Source organism: Oryx dammah, unplaced genomic scaffold, assembly GCF_014754425.2.
Source record: "Oryx dammah isolate SB20612 unplaced genomic scaffold, SCBI_Odam_1.1 HiC_scaffold_11218, whole genome shotgun sequence".
Taxonomy (NCBI): domain Eukaryota; kingdom Metazoa; phylum Chordata; class Mammalia; order Artiodactyla; family Bovidae; genus Oryx; species Oryx dammah.
The window spans coordinates 3,144-22,633 of record NW_024080611.1 but is presented as its reverse complement, the minus strand read 5'-3'; the positions used below and the strand labels follow the sequence as shown (position 1 = coordinate 22,633).

The following is a 19,490-nucleotide window of genomic DNA, read 5'->3' as shown; positions in this document are numbered from 1 at the left end:
ACGACTTCACTTTCACTTTCACTTATCCTTTGTGGAACTCTCTAGGCTTCCTGGACTTGGGTGGCTATATCCTTTCCCATTTTAGGGATGTTTTCAACTAAAATATCCTTAAATATTTTCTCTTGCCCTTTCCTTTTGTCTTCTTCTGGGACCCCTATGTTCAAATGCTGCTGCTAAGTCACTTCAGTTGTGTCCGACTCTGTGCAACCCCATAGAGGGCAGCCCACCAGGCTCCGCCATCCCTGGGATTCTCCAGGCAAGAACACTGGAGTGGGTTGCCATTTCCTCCTCCAATGCATGAAAGTGAAAAGTGAGAGTGAAGTCGCTCAGTCGTGTCCCGACTCTTAGCGACCCCATGGACTACAGCCCACCAGGCTCTTCCGTCCTTGGGATTTTCCAGGGAAAAGTACTGGAGTGGGGTGCCATTACTGGGGTGCTAAATGTTGTCCCAGAAGTCTCAGAGATTATTCTCATTTCTTTTTTATTATTTTTTCTTTAATACAGTGTTCAGTGGTATGTTTTGGTGTGTCTGTGGGATCAGTGGAGAAGGCAGTGGCACCCCACTCCAGTACTCTTGCCTGGAAAATCCCATGGATGGAGGAGCCTGGTAGGCTGCAGTCCATGGGGTTGCAAAGAGTTGGACACGACTGAGCGACTTCAATTTCTCTTTTCACTTTCATGCATTGGAGAACGAAATGGCAACCCATTCCAGCGTTCTTGCCTGGAGACTCCCAGGGACGGGGGAGCCTGGTGGGCTGCTGTCTATGGGGTCGCACAGAGTCGGACACGACTGAAGCGACTTAGCAGCAGCATGGGATCAGTATGGCTTTGGGGAGCCTGTCTGCTAATGTGCCAGGGTTGTGCCCCTCTTTTGCTGAACGATTGGCATGAGGTGTCCAGTACTGGAACTTGCTGGGTTTTAGGTGGTGCTTGGTCTTAGTGCTGAGATGGAGGCCTTTGGGAGGGCTCTCACCTATTCATGTCCATGGGGTCAGGAGTTTTGGTGATCCAAAGTCCCAGAGTCAAGTCTCCTGAATCTGGGGTTCAGGTCCGATCCCTTACAATACCATCAAGATTTCACAGTCCACATAGCACAGAAGACAAAATGCCTAGACTAATTGTAAAATAGCTCTTAACAGCCAAGAACACCCAAAGAGATTCACACACTGACACAGGAAAAAGGAGAAGGAAGACGAAGAAAAGGGGGTGAAGAAAGGCTATGAAGAGGAGTCAAAAGACAGCAATCAAGCTAATAATCAACCCCCTAAGTGAAAATCGATACTAAAAATTAGACTCTTAAAGATACAAAATTAAAAACAAAAAATAAAAAAACAAGTCAGAAACATGGAATTTATTTTAAAAATAGAGTGTTTTTTATGGAAAAAGTAGGTTATAAAAGTAAAAGTTAAAGAATTAATAAATAACCATATTAGGACAACATGAGAAAATAATTTTTTAAAAGGGGGAAAAAAACCAAATATATATATAGAGAGTGGTAGTGAGAGGAATGTCCAAATGATTCTTCCATTTTCCTGCTCCAGTCGATTTGCCTACCCAGAAAGTCCTCCAGTATTTCTAGAAAGGTCTTGACCTGTTGTGGGCATCTCCCCTTGCTCCAGTTTGTATTTGTTCTTAAAATCTACAGTTGCCTTTAAAGCTTACGGTCTCAGGTTTAGAGTGGAAATGAAAACCATTGCACCTGCCACTGCCGGGGAAGTTTCTCCCTCTTCCCTTTGCTTATACAGCCACTGGGGTTCTGCTTTGGTTTGGAACCCACCTCTCCTTATAAGGTGGCCTTATCTGGAAAAGGTCAGTTTTCATTCTGATCCCAAAAAAGGGCAATGCCAAAGAATGTTCCAGCTAGTGTACTATTGAGCTCATTTCACATACTAGCAAGGTAATGCTCAAAATCCTTCAAGCTAGGCTTCAACAGTATGTGAACTGAGAATTTCCATATATAAAAGTTGGATTTAGAAAAGGCAGAGGGACCAGAGATCAAATTACCAACATCCACTGGATCATAGAGAAAGCAAGGGAATCCCAGAAAAACATCTACTTCTGTTTCATTGACTATGCAAAAAACCTTTGACCTTGTGGATCATAACAAACTGTGGAAAATTCTGAAAGAGATGGGAGTGCTGGACCACCTTACCTACCTCTTGAGAAACCTTTATGCAAGAAAAGAAGCAACAGTTAGAACTGGAACATGGAACAATGGACTAGTTCAAAATTGGGAAAGTAGTATGTCAAGGCTATGTATTGTCACCCTGCTTATTTAACTTATATACAGAGTATATCATGTGAAATGCTGGGCTAGATGAATCACAAATTGGAATCAAGGTTGCTGGGAGAAATATCAACCTTAGATATGCAGATGATACTATCCCAATGGCAGAAAATGAAGAGGAACTAAAGAACCTCTTGATGAAGGTGAAAAAGGAGAGTGGAAAAGCTGGCTTAACACTCAACATTAAGAAAACAGATCATGGCATTTAGTCTCATCACCTCATGGGAAATAGGTGGACAAAAAATGGAAATAGTGACGGACTTTATTTCCTTGGCTCCAAAATCACTGTGGACGCTGACTGCAGCCATGAAATTAAAAGACACTTGCTCCTTAGAAGAAAAAGCTATGATAAACCTAGATAGCATATTAAGTATAGTCAAAGGTATGATTTTTCCAGCAGCCATGTAAAGATGTGAGAATTGGACCATAAAGAAGGCTGAATGCCAAAGAATTGATGCTTTCAAACTGTGGTACTGGAGAACACTCTTGAGAATCGCTTGGACAGCAAGGAGATCAAACCAGCCAATCCTAAAGAAAATCAACCCTGAATATCCCTTGGAAGGACTCATGCTGAAGCTGAAGCTCTAAGATTTTGGCCACCTGATGTGAAGAGCTGACTCATTGGAAAAGATCCTGATGCTGGGAAGAATTGAGGACAGGAGGAGAAGGGGGCCACAGAGAATGAAATGGTTGGATGACATTACTGAATCAATGGACGTGAGTTGGAGCAAATTCCTGGAGACAATAAAGGACAGGGAAGCCTGGCATGCTGCAGACCATGGGGCTGCAAAGAGTAGGACACGACTTAGCGACTGAACAAAAGCTGCTTGTAGTCTCTCTCCAGTGTCTGTTGTTCACCTAGACACAAAGGGGTGAAAATAGGAGCTTATTAGGGCTCACTTGCTCAGTTGTGCTGGGATGGGGGAGGGGTACAGCAGATGTTGTTAGGGTGTGTGAGGAGTGCTCACCACAGCTGGTTCTTGCTTGGTCCCTGCAGGAGGTCCCCAGTCTGAGGCAAGTTGTATGCTTCCCCAGGGGAGTTGGTCCTGGTCCTTGGCAGAGTCGTGCTGCTCAGTCTCCCAGGAAGATGTGGGTAGCAACCCTTAGCCACTCATAACTTGGCAGTAGTTGCAGTCTCTGGGGTCGGGACCTTATTGGCCCTCTACCTTCCACCTCTGGCATTTGCACCTGCCTCTCTGCCTCTGGGGCCATAGACCACTGCCATCTTGCGCCCATTTGGCATTCACCAGGATTGTGTCCTTTTTTCTGTGAGTGTGCAGAGCTAAAGCGAAGCATTATAGTCTTCCCATGGGAATGATCTTTTGCTTCTCTGGCATTTTCTCAGGTCTGTCTCTGCCGTGTCATGTTAGCATCCCCAGAGTATCTTCATAGCAGTCAACCCTGATCCTTTCCCTGAGGACCAATCCCCAAGGGCTGAGCCTGTGCACCCAGCCCCTACTCAACTGCGGGGAGATGCGAGTGTGAGCTGCTTCTTGGCTGGGAAGTGCCAACCAGTGCCATCTCTGTGGTGAATTTTCTCCAGTTTGCCTTCAGAGCACCTGGCTTGCTGTGTTCCCCTCTGAGGTTCTGAAGCTTCCCCCTGACCCCGCCTATGAGGGGGTTTCCTAGTGTGCAGAAACTTTTCCTCTTTCATAACTCCCTCCCAGGGGCTCAGATCCACCCCCTGCCCCCAACCCCCACCCCCACCCTGGAACTCCTCTGTCTCCATTTTTGCTTTTATCTTTTGCCCTACCTTATTCTGAGGAGATTGGTTTGCCTTTCTGAAAGTCTGGGGCCCTCTGTCTGCATTCAGAAGATGTTCTGTGGGAGTTGTTCCACGTGCAGATGAGTTTTTGATATATTTGTGGGGGAGAAGGTCATCTCCCTGTCCTATTCCTCTGCCGTGTTAAAGGTTCCTCCTCTGAGTTTTCTTAAATCTCATTAAGTTTCTTCACAATAGCTACTTTGAATTCTCTCTCAGATTGAAATATTCTGTGACTTTAAGTTTGGTTTCTGGAGATTTGTCATTTTCTTTTTGTGGTGTAGTATTACTATGGTTCTTCATGGTGCTTGATGAAGTGCTTCTCTGCTGGTGTATTTAAATAACAGGTTAAAAGTGAGAGTGCTTTCTTTTGTTGTCTGTTAGGTGGCACTATTGACTTCCATCCCTCTTGACTTCCCTGGTGGCTCAGATGGTAAAGTGTCTGCCTATAATGCAGGAGACCCGGCTTCAGTCCCTGGGTCGGGAAGATCTTCTGGAGAAGGAAATGGCACCCACTCCAGTACTCTTGCCTGGAAAATCCCATGGACAGAGGAGCCTGGTGGGCTACAGTCCACGGGGCTGCACAGAGTCGGACACGACTGAGCGCCTTCACTTTCACTTTCAGGTGACACTATAACACCGGTTTCGGTTTCCCTTGGCTGTGCTTCTTCTGTTATATTTGAGAATTGGTGCTTTCTGTGCTTTGTGAGAGGTATGGCTCTGTGCCTTCGGCTCTTCTTGTGCCTCTGGATTAGCTACTGCTTTGCTTCTGTTGGAGCTGCTGTGTCATGGGGATGGTGGGCTTTCCCTCGTGTCTGGGATCCCCTGAGACATAGGCTCTGCTCTGGGAGGAGGATGGGGAAGCAGGAGGGGAGCAGGGTTGTGCAGTCACCTCCACCATGTGGGGTGTTGTAAGTGTCTTGGGCTCCGCCATTGCAGACTGGGGGGCAGGTCTTTGGGTATGTCAGCTGCTGGGGGGACAGAGTCCTAGGCCCCACTGCTGTTGCTTCCCTGTTGCCCGTGCCCACAGGAGCTCCCACATTCAGGACCCCAAAGTCATGTGAGCTGCTTCCCCTGCTGCTGGGGTTTCTGAAGCTGTGGCCCAGCTGTCACAGACCTAAGGCTGGGATTGCAGGCACGGACTCCGCTGTTCCTTTGGTTCTGCCTCTTCCATATGTTCCAGTACACCCACCAATAGATGTATAGATATGTGGAATTCTCCAGTGACCTAATGAGTTGGGCACAGGTATACTTTTGCTGAGTTGTGGATGTTTTGCAGGTTGTAGATTGAAGGGGAGCAACAAAGGTAACCTTGTTTCTGACAGCATTCCTATGAGGTTTAAAGACCTGAAGACCCAACACCCTATCCATCCCCTCCCTTCCTGACACCAGGACCCATACTCCACTTGCTCTGACTTTCTTCAGTGGTAATACTGGAAAACAGAAATGTGTAGGTGTGACACAGGCCAAAGATGTTAAGAACATGTTATAACGATCTCATAAACCAGACCTTGGCAGTATAAGATAGTAAACACTCAGTTGGTTGCGTTGAATTAGACCATACCATTAAAGGCCTCTTGTCGTTATGTAAAGTTAATGAATGATGAGTAGCAACAAAGAACTAGGTTGTTTTCTCATTTTTATATTACTGATATTGTCATTTACTATAAGTGTCTTTTTTTATGGTGTACATTATAATTTTCATATTATTTAGGTACATTTAAAGTGTTTAACCTCATTATCTTTTGACCTAGAAAAACTATTTTTCTATTATAGGAAGCTGTTTATGTTATGTTACATAATATAAACAGGTTTTCAGCTTTGGTTGGAACTAGGGCAGAGAACTTCTAGTTGAGAGAGTTTATGCCTTAAAATTTTTTCTTTTAGCAAATTAATAAAATTTTAATTTTCATTAAAATATTGATATACTTTTTTCTTTTCCAGAGAGTAATGCCTTCTAGCTTTTTCTTGCTGTTGCGATTTTTCTTGAGAATTGATGGGGTGCTTATTAGAATGAATGACACAAGACTTTACCATGAGGTATCTCTTCTTATTTAGTGAATATACTAGTTAATATTGGGCTTGTTCATGTTGTTATGTTGTCAGTCTGAAAGTTTGAAATTCAACAGTGCTTTATACTATATGGTCATCCATCTAACCTTTAAGATTGAGTGTTTCGCATTCACTGTTGACTACACAGTTATCAAAACATTGCATCTTCTTTTCCGAAAGTTCTAGTAGCTGAAAATGCTTTTCTAAAAGACATTTCCATTAAGGGGAGCCTAATGCTTTTTTAAAAGAATTGTGTTTACTCTGTTTAATCTGTTTAAGAAAACTATCCCTTAACTCTTACTTTTTTTTTTAATAGTATGTGTTGTTTATGTGATGTCCTGATATTAGAAATATCAATCACATAGCCTCCAGATATTTGTGTCATCCCATCATTTTAATAGTTGTTTTAATGCTTGGAAATTCTGTGTTCTATTTCAAGGAATTGTTAACTTACAAGATTCTTAAAAAATAAGAAAGTATAGGGAGGCTTAATTGAGTAATAAAAATTAATTGAGTAATAAAAATTAATTGAGTAATAAAAATTCTTCTAGTAGCTTATAGCAGCCTATCCGTTTTTAATGAATTTTTGACATCAGATTTGTGATCATACAGAATGATAAATAAAAGAAGAGACCACCAGAATGACAAATGAGAGAAGAGACCACCAGTATCAGTCATGGTAGTTGTAGTAATAGTTAACTTTTCTAACAATTCTATAAAATAAATATTATTATTATCTCTGCTTTATAGTTGAGGCAACTAAGGGAAAGAAAAATTAATTAAATTGCCTAAGTTATACAATTAATAGGGCTTCTCTGATAGCTCAGTTGGTAAAGAATCCACGTCCAATGCAGAGACCCGAGTTCGATTCGTGGGTTGAGAAGATCCGCTGGAGAAGGGATAGGCTACCCACTCCAGTATACTTGGGCTTCCCTTGTGGATCAGCTGGTAAAGAATCTGCCTGCAGTGTGGGAGACTTGGGTTCCATCCCTGGGTTGGGAAGATCCCCTGGAGAAGGGAAAGGCTACCCACTCCAGTATTCTGGCCTGGAAAATTCCATGGACTGTACAGTCCACGGGGTTGCAAAGAGTCGAATGTGACTTTCACTTTTTTTCATACAATTAACAGGTGCCAGAACTGGGATTAGAACCCAGTAAGATAGAATTGGATTGGTATTTTCCTTTTTTTTTTTTTTTTCAAATGGCCACACTGTGTGGCCTCTGGGATAGCTCCCCAACCAAGGATTGAAACCCCCACCCTGGCTACCTTCAGTGGTAGAAGCTTGGTGTCTTAACCACTAGATCACCAGGAAAGTTCCTGGATCTTTTTCTTTTCAAAAGTGATAGCAAAGTACTAAAAATAAGCTACATTTTCAGTTCAGTTCAGTTCAGTCGCTCAGTTGTGTCCGACTCTTTGAGACCCCATGAATCGCAGCACGCCAGGCCTCCCTGTTCATCACCATCTCCCGGAGTTCACTCAGACTCACGTCCATCGAGTCCGTGATGCCATCCAGCCATCTCATCCTCGGTCGTCCCCTTCTCCTCCTGCCCCCTATCCCTCCCAGCATCAGAGTCTTTTCCAGTGAGTCAACTCTTCTCATGAGGTGGCCAAAGTACTGGAGTTTCAGCTTCAGCATCATTCCTTCCAAAGAAATCCCATGGTTGATCTCCTTCAGAATGGACTGGTTGGATCTCCTTGCAGTCCAAGGGACTCTCAAGAGTCTTCTCCAACACCACAGTTCAAAAGCATCAATTCTTTGGCACTCAGCTTTCTTCACAGTCCAACTCTCACATCCATACATGACCACAGGAAAAACCATAGCCTTGACTAGACAGACCTTAGTCGGCAAAACTCCCTCAGAAAAAAATGAAATTTGCATTTTTAGAAATACTTGCACTTTAGCTCAGAAATGTTGATTTCTTTTCAGGGTTTATCCTCAAAAAGATTCTTATATACAATAACCCACAAATTTTAGTTAGGCAGATGTATAGAGTGTGTGTGTGTGTGTATGTGTGTGTGTGTATATATATATGTATTCATGGAAATGCTATTGTTTGTAACAGTTCAAGGATCTGGAGTGGGTTGCCATTTCCTTCTCTAGGGGATCTTCCTGACCCAGGGATCAAACCCAGGCTTCCCACATCTAGTCAGACGCTTTACTGTCTGAGCTAACAGGGGAGCCTCAAAGGAAAGAAGGAAAGTGCTTTAATAAGCATTGAATGAATATTGATTAAATGGCCATTTATATCCTGTTAACCTGCAACAAATAGACTGCCCGATATTTCTCCAGCAAAATTCGATTTATTCAGGATCAGTAGAAAATCGCAGGTTGGGATCTGTAACCATGGTGAGCCATGTGCAAGTCCCTGCATGGCAAAGGAAGGAGAATACTTTTATAGACTAGAAAAGGAAGGTGGCAGGACTATAGGAAACAGAGTCCATGGCTTTCCATTGGCTGATTCCTTCCCAGAAACTAAGAGGAGTCTTGCTTGTTTTTGTTGGGCTTTGCTATGGTTGCAGGATGTGAGAGCTTCCTGTTTTAGTCGCCAAACTGTATTTAATTGAGGTTTCTATTTTTAATTTTTTGCAATTCATATAGTAGAAAATATACAACCATTAAAATTAGTGGTTGATTTGAAGAGATGGACAAATTAATATTGACTTTTAAGGTGCAAGTATGAATATAAGATTTTCTGTAGAGATTTCTAAATGTTGAGGATAGTGTTATCTATAGAAGTTGTGATTGTTGATGATTTATACTCTTATGTTTATATTATTTGATTTTTTTACAATGAGCATCAATCTTTTTGTTGATATAGACGATTGAAACTTAAAGGGAATGTAATCTTGTGATTTTTTTCTCTTATTAAATAATGTTTTACCAAAAAACAAATTGTAATAAATTGCTTTCTAAAACCTCCCTTTAAAATGTCTTAAATGGGAAAATTGAAGTGTAGAAAAAGTGACTATAAATAAGCAATTTAACAAATTTGTAGAAATAGGAAAGAATAAAACTTGTTTAAGCTTTTTTTTTTATTTTTGAATATAAGGGTAGCCACAGTTATGTAGGTAGATGCTAGTATAACTTAAGGAAAAGGTGTGGGTCCAAACTTGAAATGATACTTAAATCTCTTACATATTTCATTACAAATATATACATTTTCTTTCAGAGTAAAACCTTTGCTTGTGTTTCTGTTACATGAAAATTATTAAACATGTTTACATATGTATACCTGATATTACTGTAATTTATACAGGTTGGAATTAATAATTCAGAATTCTTGAATTAGTTATCTCACTGTAGAATAGATGGTCTCATCAGACTTAATGCTACTTTTACAACCTGTTGTAAAATGTAGGCAATTCTATTTAATAGGAAGGATTTTGTAAATCAATATACATAAATTTATTGCGATTTTTTTTATTTTTAAATATAGGCTGACAAGACCTACATGTTACGAGAATATACATCACGAGAGAGCAAAATTGCTAATTTAATGGTACAGTATTTAAATATCAATTTTTAAAAGTTAAGTTTTAATGTTTTATTTTAGGTATGGTATCCTCCCATGTCCCACCCATCCACCAAACCTGTATCCCTAAATCCATTCATTTACCTAATAGGTAGGTAAATCCTGCTGAAGTGTATTTTTTCTGGTACTCACCTCAATTACAGTTAGAGTTGTTAGGTATATTAGTCATCATCCAACCCAATTTCCACTTGTATTCTGGAAAAACTGAGAGCCAGAGGTGTGACTTACTCTAGCTCTTACAACTGGTGGTGGAGCTGTGATAGGATGCTCTTTCTACTACTTATTTTGGGGGGCATAATAATACCCTCTCCTTTTTTTGCTCCCCTGGAGTTTGTAAAGGGCTTCTGCAAGTCTATAGGAGTTAATAATGGCTTGTTTAAAAGTGATACCTTCCTGCTAAGTTGATATTTTTTAAATTCACCCTTAGTGCTTATTTCTATCTGTATGCATTGAGTTGGCCAAAAGGTTTGTTTGAGTTTTGATGTTAAGATGTTATGGAAAAATCTGAATGAACCTTTTGGCCAACCAAATAGAATATATATGAGTTAGAAAAGTTACTTAGAGTCTGTTGGAGACTGCATATTGGCATCTAACTGAAGACTGGTGCTTTCAGGATACAAAAATAACTGGAAAAGGGAATTGGAATAAGATGTATTAAATTCTTAGAACATTTAATGGTGCATTATAAATGACATCTCCCTATGATTTTTGAGGAAACCCTCTAGTAACAGACTAAATGAGTCAGCAACAAGAGATATTATTAGGAGTCCCTAATGATGTTCCTTATATACATATATTGTACCTCATTTTAAAATTGTCATGCTTTAGGAATGCTTGAACCAAAGCATTTCAAAAATTATCATTGTAGTAATTTCATATATGCTAATATGGTTTATGTATTTCCTAGCATGTTTCACCTTCCCTCTTCACGGAACCTAATGAAATATCACAGTATTTACCAATAAAGGAGGCAGTTTGTGAGAAGCTAATATTTCCAGAAAGAATTGATCCTAACCCTGCAGGCTCAAAAGAATGCACACCTGTGGAATAGAATGTGTTATAACATATACTCACTGTGGAATCTGACTGGCTATTTGGAGGGGGGTATTTTTATTTTGAGAATTAATTGCCTTGTCTATGTGCAGATTTTCTGTAACCTTAAAGGAAAAAAAAATAAAGGATTGTTGCAGGCAGATTCCACTCAACTGCTGTTTGTACCCTGTCTTCAAATCATATTCCAGGAATTTATATTCTCTGAAATTAAGTTCAGATTTCTAAATTGTAACAAAGCAGAGTCTCACTAAGAAGGTGATGTGTGTATGTCTCTGAAGAAATGCTATCTTCTACCATGAGGAGAGGTTATTTTAAATCACTCAATCATAGCCCCTTGTTGCTTTCATTGGATTCCTCATCATGCACATTGATATAGTTTAGTAGCTCTTTACCTTTAGTAGCTCTTTACCTAGGAAATTGATCTGTGCCCAGGAATGAAAAAAAAAATTACCCCTTAAATTTTAAATTGGCTTTTGAAGTTTAAAGAAAGTCAGACATAGAACCAAATAAACTATATTTTTGGATAGCGTAAGGTGTTATGTTGATGGAAACACACGAACGTGGTTTGCCACTAACAGCTAGGGTGTCAGAGCTGTCTCCTTCCATCTTTAGGTGCTTTTTCTGTATTTGGTACTATTTGTACTGACATGTATTCTACTTCCATCTTCCATTGGATATTGAATTTGATATTAGTCCTAAAAAGTTTGAATTAAAGTGGATTATTTTAAGTAAACATTACATCAACCCCTAAAGCAATCAGATTAATTTTCTGCTTAAAATATTTGAAGGGTAGCTGTGGAAGAGGAGGAGGAGGCTTATTTTAAAGTCTAAAAGCCAGTTTTTCATTTTTTTAAGATTCATGTTTTTAATGTTACAGGGGATCCAGGAAAGTGTAATTAATTAGGACAATGCCTTAGTAGTACGGAAAGTACACAGAGGTAAATTAAAAATCTATTTGGTTATTTTGATGATGACCTTTAAATATTTTATATTCTTTTCTGCCTTTCTAAATGATCTCCATAAAGTAGAAAGTGGTTATAAAGCACCAAGTAAGAAATTATTTTAAATGGATTTTAAAAAATATTTTATTTACAGAGCAGGGGAAAAGAATTACCCTCCCCCCCAACTTTTTCTAGTTTGAAATAACTTTTGTACATATTTCCACTTGATGCATAAGTCATTAAAGAAGAATATTTAAATATTAGAAAGACTCTTCAGGTATTAGCGTGAAGATAAATTTTAGTGAAACAAATACAATTGGATATTCATCATTGCTCAGACTCTGGTGTATTGTTGTGTGTATTTTTTTGCTGATTTTATTAGCTAAATTTAGTCACAAATAATTTGTGTATTTGTGTTCTGCTTCATCAACTTGCAAGGTATGAAAGAATCAGGATTTTTTTGGCTATGAGAAAACACATGACATACTCACTGTATATTAAATATATCTGTACTTGGTGTTTCCTCCTAGGACAGAAAAGTGTATATTTTGTATTCTGCTTTCTGTTTATTTGCCATGCAGATTTGAACAGAACAGACTCTTTAGTTATACAAATTATAAAAAAATGGAAAGCTTAAGAATATTCATGAGTTGAATTAGTTGAGGTTTCTGGGTAACAACATATTATACATATATTTTTAACTTAATTCAGATATCTTAGTCACAAAATAAGTCTTAGATTACTTATTTTGAGAATCCATTATTAAAAATTGTAGAATTGATCTTTTTTAGAGGGTGGAAGGTGGGTAGGATGAGGTGAATGGATAAACTTATAAAAACTTCATTAGCTTATTCCTGTGGAGAATACCAAGAAAACTTGTATTTGCCCATTGCTAAACAAGACCTATACCATTTTATATTTATTGTTCCAAGTGTCTTTTTGTAAGAGTAGAATAAATAATAAGTAATTACTGATCTGTGTTTTGCTATTTCATTTGATTCAATTTTTCTTGAAACTTAATTAAAAATGGTTTGGTGTACCTTTCTTGTTTGTGCTTTATATATATATTTAAATATTTATTTATTTGACTGCATTGGGTCTTAGTTCTGTGGCACTTGGGCTCCAGAGTGTGTGGGCTTTAGTAGCTGTGGCATACGGCCTTAGTTGCTTCAAGACACTTGAGGTCTCAGTTCCCTGACCAGGGATCAAACCTGTCTGTGTCTTCTGCACTGCAAGGCAGAGTCTTAACCACCTTAGATCACCAGGGAAGTACCATGCTATAAATGTTTGTGGTAATGTATCATTCCATTTCATTTTAAGTACTATACGCCCTGTATGGTGCTAGATACAGGGATCACAATAATGAAGAAGATACTCAGTCAGCCCTCTCCTGGTTCGACATCTGCAGATACAGCCAACCATGGATCAAAAATACTGAAAAAGAATTTCCAAAAAGCAAACGTTGAATTTGTTGTGTACCTGCCAGCTATTTACGTAGCATTTACGTTGTACTTAAAACTATCTACATAGCCTTTACATATTATAAGTATTTAGAGATGACTTAAAGTGTATGGGAATATATGTGTAAGTGAAGTCGCTCAGTCATGTCCGACTCTTTGCGACCTCATGGACTGTAGCCTACCAGGCTCCTCTATCCATGGGATTTTCCAGGCACGAGTACTGCAGTGGGTTGCCATGTCCTTCTCTAGGGGATCTTCCCAACCCAGGGATCAAACCCAGGTCTCCCACATTGTAGACAGACACTTTACCGTGTAAATACACCATTTTGGAGTGTGAAGTCAAGTGGGCCTTAGGAAGCATCACTACAGACAAAGCTAGTGGAGGTGATGGAATTCCAGTTGAGCTATTTCCAACCCTAAAAGATGATGCTGTGAAAGTGCTGCACTCAATATGTCAGCAAATTTGGAAAACTCAGCACTGGCCACAGGACTGGAAAAGGTCAGTTTTCATTCCAATTCCAAAGAAAGGCAATGCCAAAGAATGCTTAGACTACCACACAACCACACAATTGCACTCATCTCACACTCTAGTAAAGTAATGCTCAAAATTCTCCAAGCCAGGCTTCAGCAATACGTGAACCCTGAACTTCCAGATGTTCAAGCTGGTTTTAGAAAAAGCAGAGGAACCAGAGGTCAAATTGCCAATATCCACTGCATCATCAAAAAAGCAAGAGAGTTCCAGAAAAACATCTATTTCTGCTTTATTGACTATGCCAAAGCCTTTGACTGTGTGGATCCCAAGAAACTGTGGAAAATTCTGAAAGAGATGGGAATACCAGACCACCTGACCTGCCTCTTGAGAAATCTGTATGCAGGTCAGGAAGCAACAGTTAGAACTGGACATGGAACAACAGACTGGTTCCAAATAGGAAAAGGAGTATGTCAAGGCTGTATATTATCACCCTGCTTATTTAACTTCTATGCAGAGTACATCATGAGAAATACTGGGCTGGATGAAGCACAAGGTGGAATCAAGATTGCCAGGAGAAATAGCAATAGCCTCAGGTAGCAGATGACACCACCCTTATGGCAGAAAGTGAAGAACTAAAGAGCCTCTTGATGAAAGTGAAAGAGGAGAGTGAAAAACCTGGCTTAAAGCTCAACATTCAGAAAACTAAGATCATGGCATCCGGTCTCATCACTTCATGGCAAATAGGTGGGGAAACAGTGTCAGACTTTACTTTTTTGGGCTCCAAAATCACTGCAGATGGTGATTTCAGCCATGAAATTAAGACACTTACTCCTTGGAAGGAAAGTTATGACCAACCTAGACAGCATATTAAAAAGCAGGAAAAAAAAAAAAAGAGACATTACTTTGCCAACAAAGGTCCATCTAGTCAAGGCTATGGTTTTTCCAGCAGTTATGTATGGATGTGAGAGTTGGACTGTAAAGAAAGCTGAGCTCTGAAGAATTGATGCTTTTGAACTGTGGTGTTGGAGAAGACTCTTGAGAGTCCCTCGGACTGCAAGGAGATCCAACCAGTCCATTCTAAAGGAGATCAGTCCTGGGTGTTTGTTGGAAGGGCTGATGCTGAAGCTCCAATACTTTCGCCACCTGATGCGAAGAGCTGACCATGTGAAGGCCATGGTGCTGGGAAAGATTGAAGGCAGGCAGGGAGGGGGATAACAGAGGATGAGATGGTTGGATGGTATCACTGACCCAATGGACAGTTTGGGTAAACTCTCGGAGTTGGTGATGGACAGGGAGGCCTGGATTGCTGAGGTTCATGGGGTCACAAAGAGTTGGACACAACTAAGCAACTGAACTAAACTGAACTGAGCACCAGTTTGTATAAGGGACTTGAACCATCCTCTGATGTTGGTAGGGGGAGGGAGGCCTGGAATCAATCCTCTGGATACCAAGGGATGACTGTGCTGCTTATGTCTTCATGGAGTTAAAGACTAGTGGAGGAGATGAAGTAAAAATAATTATAAATTTTTGTAATTTCAGTGATGGAAATAATACCTTTTTAAGAGATTAAAAAAATCACCTTTGATAGAGGTAGTTAGAGTTGTACCTGGAAGAGGATGTAGAAAGCCTCAAGAGAATGCCACTCCTATCTTAACCAGGAGAAAAAACTAGATAATTTATGTACTAAGATTCAAGATGCTAGGAAGAATTGAAGGCAGGAGGAGAAGGGGATGACAGAGTCTGAGATGGTTGGATGGCATCACTGACTCAATGGACATGAGTTTGAGCAAACTCTGGGAGATGGTGAAGGACAGGGAGGCCTGTGTGCTGCAGTCCGCAGAGTCACAAAGAGTCAGACATGAGTGAGCGACTGAACAACAACAATCTATATAATTACAGTTTTTCATGAGCACATCAGACAGGTAAGGTTGCAAAGAAAAGGCAACTGAATCACAAAGTGATAAGCCCTCAAGAGATGGACCATACCAATTGTTCCATCTTAGAGCATGAGAGAAAGAGGTGGCCACTGTACAAACAGGTAAGAAATCAACTAAGATTTTAACAAATTCTGAAAGGCTAATTATGGGCTAGTGTGTCTGGAAGCGCTAAGAGTCTCAAAAAAGATCATACACTCAAGGGCCTACCCCAGTGCTTACAGCAAATGGGAAGGACAAGGGACCAGAAAGTCCCTGTCAGTAGTTCAGGCATGCAGGAGACTACTGCTGAGGGATACATATGAAACCCTGCCCATTTACCCAAGACCCTTCTTTTGAAGGATGCAAAAGACTTAAGCTGCTGGGGGAACAGCAACAAATATCACCCCCAAGGTCCCAGCAAAATCCAGTATTTTTGGGAGAGGAATAAAAGCAAAACCCATCTGCTTCTGGGAGAAGAAATAGGAAATGCTTTGCCTTCAGGATCCAACCATTATTCCTGGAAAAGGAGTATAAGCAAGTAACCTCTGACCTCAGAGGAGGAACAGAAAAACCTGGCCCCAGGATGCCGCATGGATAACAAAAAAAGAAGTCTGCTACCACTGGGAGATGGGCATGAAATTTACACAACAGTAGAATTCACATCATTTTCAAGTGCATCCAGAACAGTCACCAAGATAAAGAATATTCTAGGCCATAAAACAAACCTCAACCAATACGTAAAACACTGCAAATCATGTGGATTATGTTTTCTGACCATACCAAACTAGCAAAAACCAGTAACAGAAATCTGGGAAATACCCAAATAACCTCTGATGAAAGAAGTAAAGGGAGCAAATACCATGATCATAGAATGAAAGACTTAAGATATTAATATGGCCTATGGAATATTCCCCAGATTGGCTTACGGAATGAATGTAATCCCATTCAAATTCCTAGTGCTTTTTTTTCATTAGACATTTTAAGATAGGATTCTAAAATATGTGAAATTCCAAAGAATCTAGAATAGCCAAAACAATTTGGAAAAAATAAAGTAGGAGGACTCAAAATACCTGACTTCAAAATTTAGCCTAGAGGTACAGTAGTCAAGACTATATGACAGTTTTTTAGAATAGACATGTCAGAGTCCAAGCTTGCTCTGCTCACCACACGACAGACCAATAAGTCTATAGATGAGATGTTGAGGCAAGGAATAAGACTTTATTTGGAAAGCTCACAAACCGAGAAGATGGCAGTGTCTCAAAATAGCTATCTTATCTGGGTCTAGGTGCCAGGTTCTATTACAGAACAGAGAGTGGGAAGGTGAAGAAGTAAAAAGGCCATTTACTCTTGCAAATATTTCCTGGAATGGCCAGCTCTGGGGAAGGGATGTGTTAATTTCTTCCTTCTTGCTTCCATCCATCCACAGGTAGACATGTTCCTGAAGAAAGGCATTTTGGCAGAAGAGCAGGGTTCCCTGAGGCAGGCCACTATGAACAGTATCCTTTTAGTGAAAAAAAACAAAGCTTAATAAACAGATCCAACATGAAGTCAAAATTGGCTCTTCCCTGTAACAGACATACAGATCAATGGAACATAATAGTAAATCAAGAAAGAGACCTACAGATCTACCTTGAACAAAGATGCAAACATAATTAAATGGAGAAATGATAGTCTTTTTTGTGATATTAAAAAAAAATTTTTATTGACGTACAGTTGATTTACTATGCTGTGTTGTACAATAAAGTGACCAGAAAGTTGGTATATATATCAACTTTAAAAAGTAGTCAGAACCTAGAAGTTGAGGGTTATGTTTTATTTGGTGGAAATTTTTATATCTTTAAGCCCAGGAGACAGCATCTCAAATAACCTTGAGAGAACTGTTCTAAAGAGGTGAGGGGAGGAGTCAGTTTATATAGAAGCTTGCAACAAGGGGCAGGTAGTCTGAACATCAAAAGATTATTGTTAATTAAGGAAAAACATATCTCAAGGAGTTTAGTGCTTTTCTACATATGGGAAGATGCAAGCGTCTGGGCCTACTGAAATCCTTCCTTTCATATGCACCTCAGCTATCTGGGGCCAGCATCCTGCGATTTGATTTTTCAGCTGCCGTCTATGGGGTCACACAGAGTCGGACATGACTGAAGTGACCTAGCAGCAGCAGCAGTTCCTTGCTCACAGTAGGGAGTGGCGGCAGCTTGTGGCAGCTGCCAGAAAGCAGGCATTGTTCTTCCTGGGTTTAGAAATTCACATTTGGAGGGCCAATATGCTTGATGGCTGTGGTATTCTTGTTTATCCTGACTGCAGGAAACACTCCGTTTCGCAGTCCCTCTCCATAGTCAGAAATTTGATCAGTATTTGGGAGACATTTCATGACCATTTTTTGTCTCACAGCACTGGGAGGCTCATATCAGATCAGGTGAAAGTTCTTGTTGATATGTCACTCCAGGTGTTAATTTCCAGATTAAGCCCATTGATAGGTAACAAAAGATTCTCTGGATCTTCTATCTTCTTATCTGTTAGGATCCAGGAGATATTTCGCTTGTTGCTTTTCCCCATACCTAGAATCACACTATTACAATTATTGATGTCATACAGAACTATATCTCTGTTAGTTGTTTCAAGTTGCCTAGTCACCATTACATTTATTGGTGATGTGATTACACACTGTAAGAGACAATGATCTTATAAAATAGATATAAGTAATGTAGCTAGTAATGTTGACGAAATGTAGCAGAGAGAGAATGGCGAGATGAGGCCCTTTTTTGCTGAGGCGTCTCGAGGCAAATCACCCCTTCCCTCTTGAACTTCGAAAGGGTCCTTCACACCCTTGCTGCAACTCAAGAAGTTCCCCAACATACCCGTCTCCACTGGAGAGGAACTCAGAGGGTCCTGCCCACATCAAGAGGAGCCCCGTTTCCGCCTCATAGCTCGAGATGAGGGTTCCTTTCCCTGCTTCGTCGGGAAAGGATTCCCGGTGTTCCCGTCGCATCTCAAGAGGAGGCGCTCTCCACAGGAATGTCGAGAGGAACTCCAGGGGTCGTGCCACCATTCCCAAAGTCCCCCAAAAGTCTCAGTCCACTCCAGAGGAACCTGATTTCCCTGCACTGCCTCGACTTGCTCACACCACGGTGGCACGTGTGACAGCCCTGTGGGAAACCTCGTGGGATAGCCTCGAGGGAAAGCCACAGATACAATTAGTATAACTGCTGCTGCTGCTAAGTCGCTTCAGTCGTGTCCGACTCTGTGCGACCCCATAGACGGCAGCCCACCAGGCTCCTCCATCCCTGGGATTCTCCAGGCAAGAACACTGGAGTGGGTTGCCATTTCCTTCTCCAATGCATGAAAGTGAAAAGTGAAGTCACACAGTTATGTCCGACTCTTAGCGACCCCATGGACTGCAGCCCACCAGGCTCCTCCATCCATGGAATTTTCCAGGTAAGAGTACTGGAGTGGGGTGCCATTGCCTTCTCCATTAGTATAACTAGTTGTAGTCTAGTTGCAGTAAGCCATCAAGTTCAAAGGAGAGCCAGCTGGAGAAACCAAATTTTGACAAGATCAGGTAGAGAGAAAGAGAAATGTTTTATCTTTGTTTAAAAAGGCATACTTTATTAACTTGTTGTAGTCATAGTGTTGCAGGAAGGGGGACCCCTTCCAGGGCCCAAAACTAGGCTCTTGTCTAACCCTTGGAAATGAATTGTCTGAGGAGACACGTGCTGACAAAGCAAGAGATTTTATTGGGAAAGGGCACTGGCATGGAGAGCAGGAGGGTAAGGGAACCCATAGAACTGCTCTGTCACACAGTTTGCAGATGGGATTAGTTTCCGGGTTGTCTTTAGCCAGTCATTCTGACTCCGAGTCCTTCCTGATGATGCACACCTTGTTCAGCCAAGATGGATACCAGAGAGAAGGATTCTGAGAGGTGGTTGGACATGGGGTGTCTCCTTTTGACCTTTCCCAAACTCTTCCAGTTGGTGGAGGCTTGTTAGTTCCGTGTTCCTTACCAGGACCTCCTGT

General features: G+C 40.7%; 1 long non-coding RNA gene across 1 annotated transcript; it reads left to right on the top strand.

Moving 5' to 3' along the window:
- The first annotated feature begins 5,980 nt into the window (after nucleotides 1-5,980).
- On the top strand, nucleotides 5,981-12,667 carry LOC120861054. Its single transcript, XR_005720486.1, has 3 exons — nucleotides 5,981-6,089; nucleotides 9,539-9,601; nucleotides 10,542-12,667. It is a non-coding gene; the product is annotated as an uncharacterized LOC120861054 (long non-coding RNA).
- Nucleotides 12,668-19,490: the final 6,823 nt, after the last annotated feature.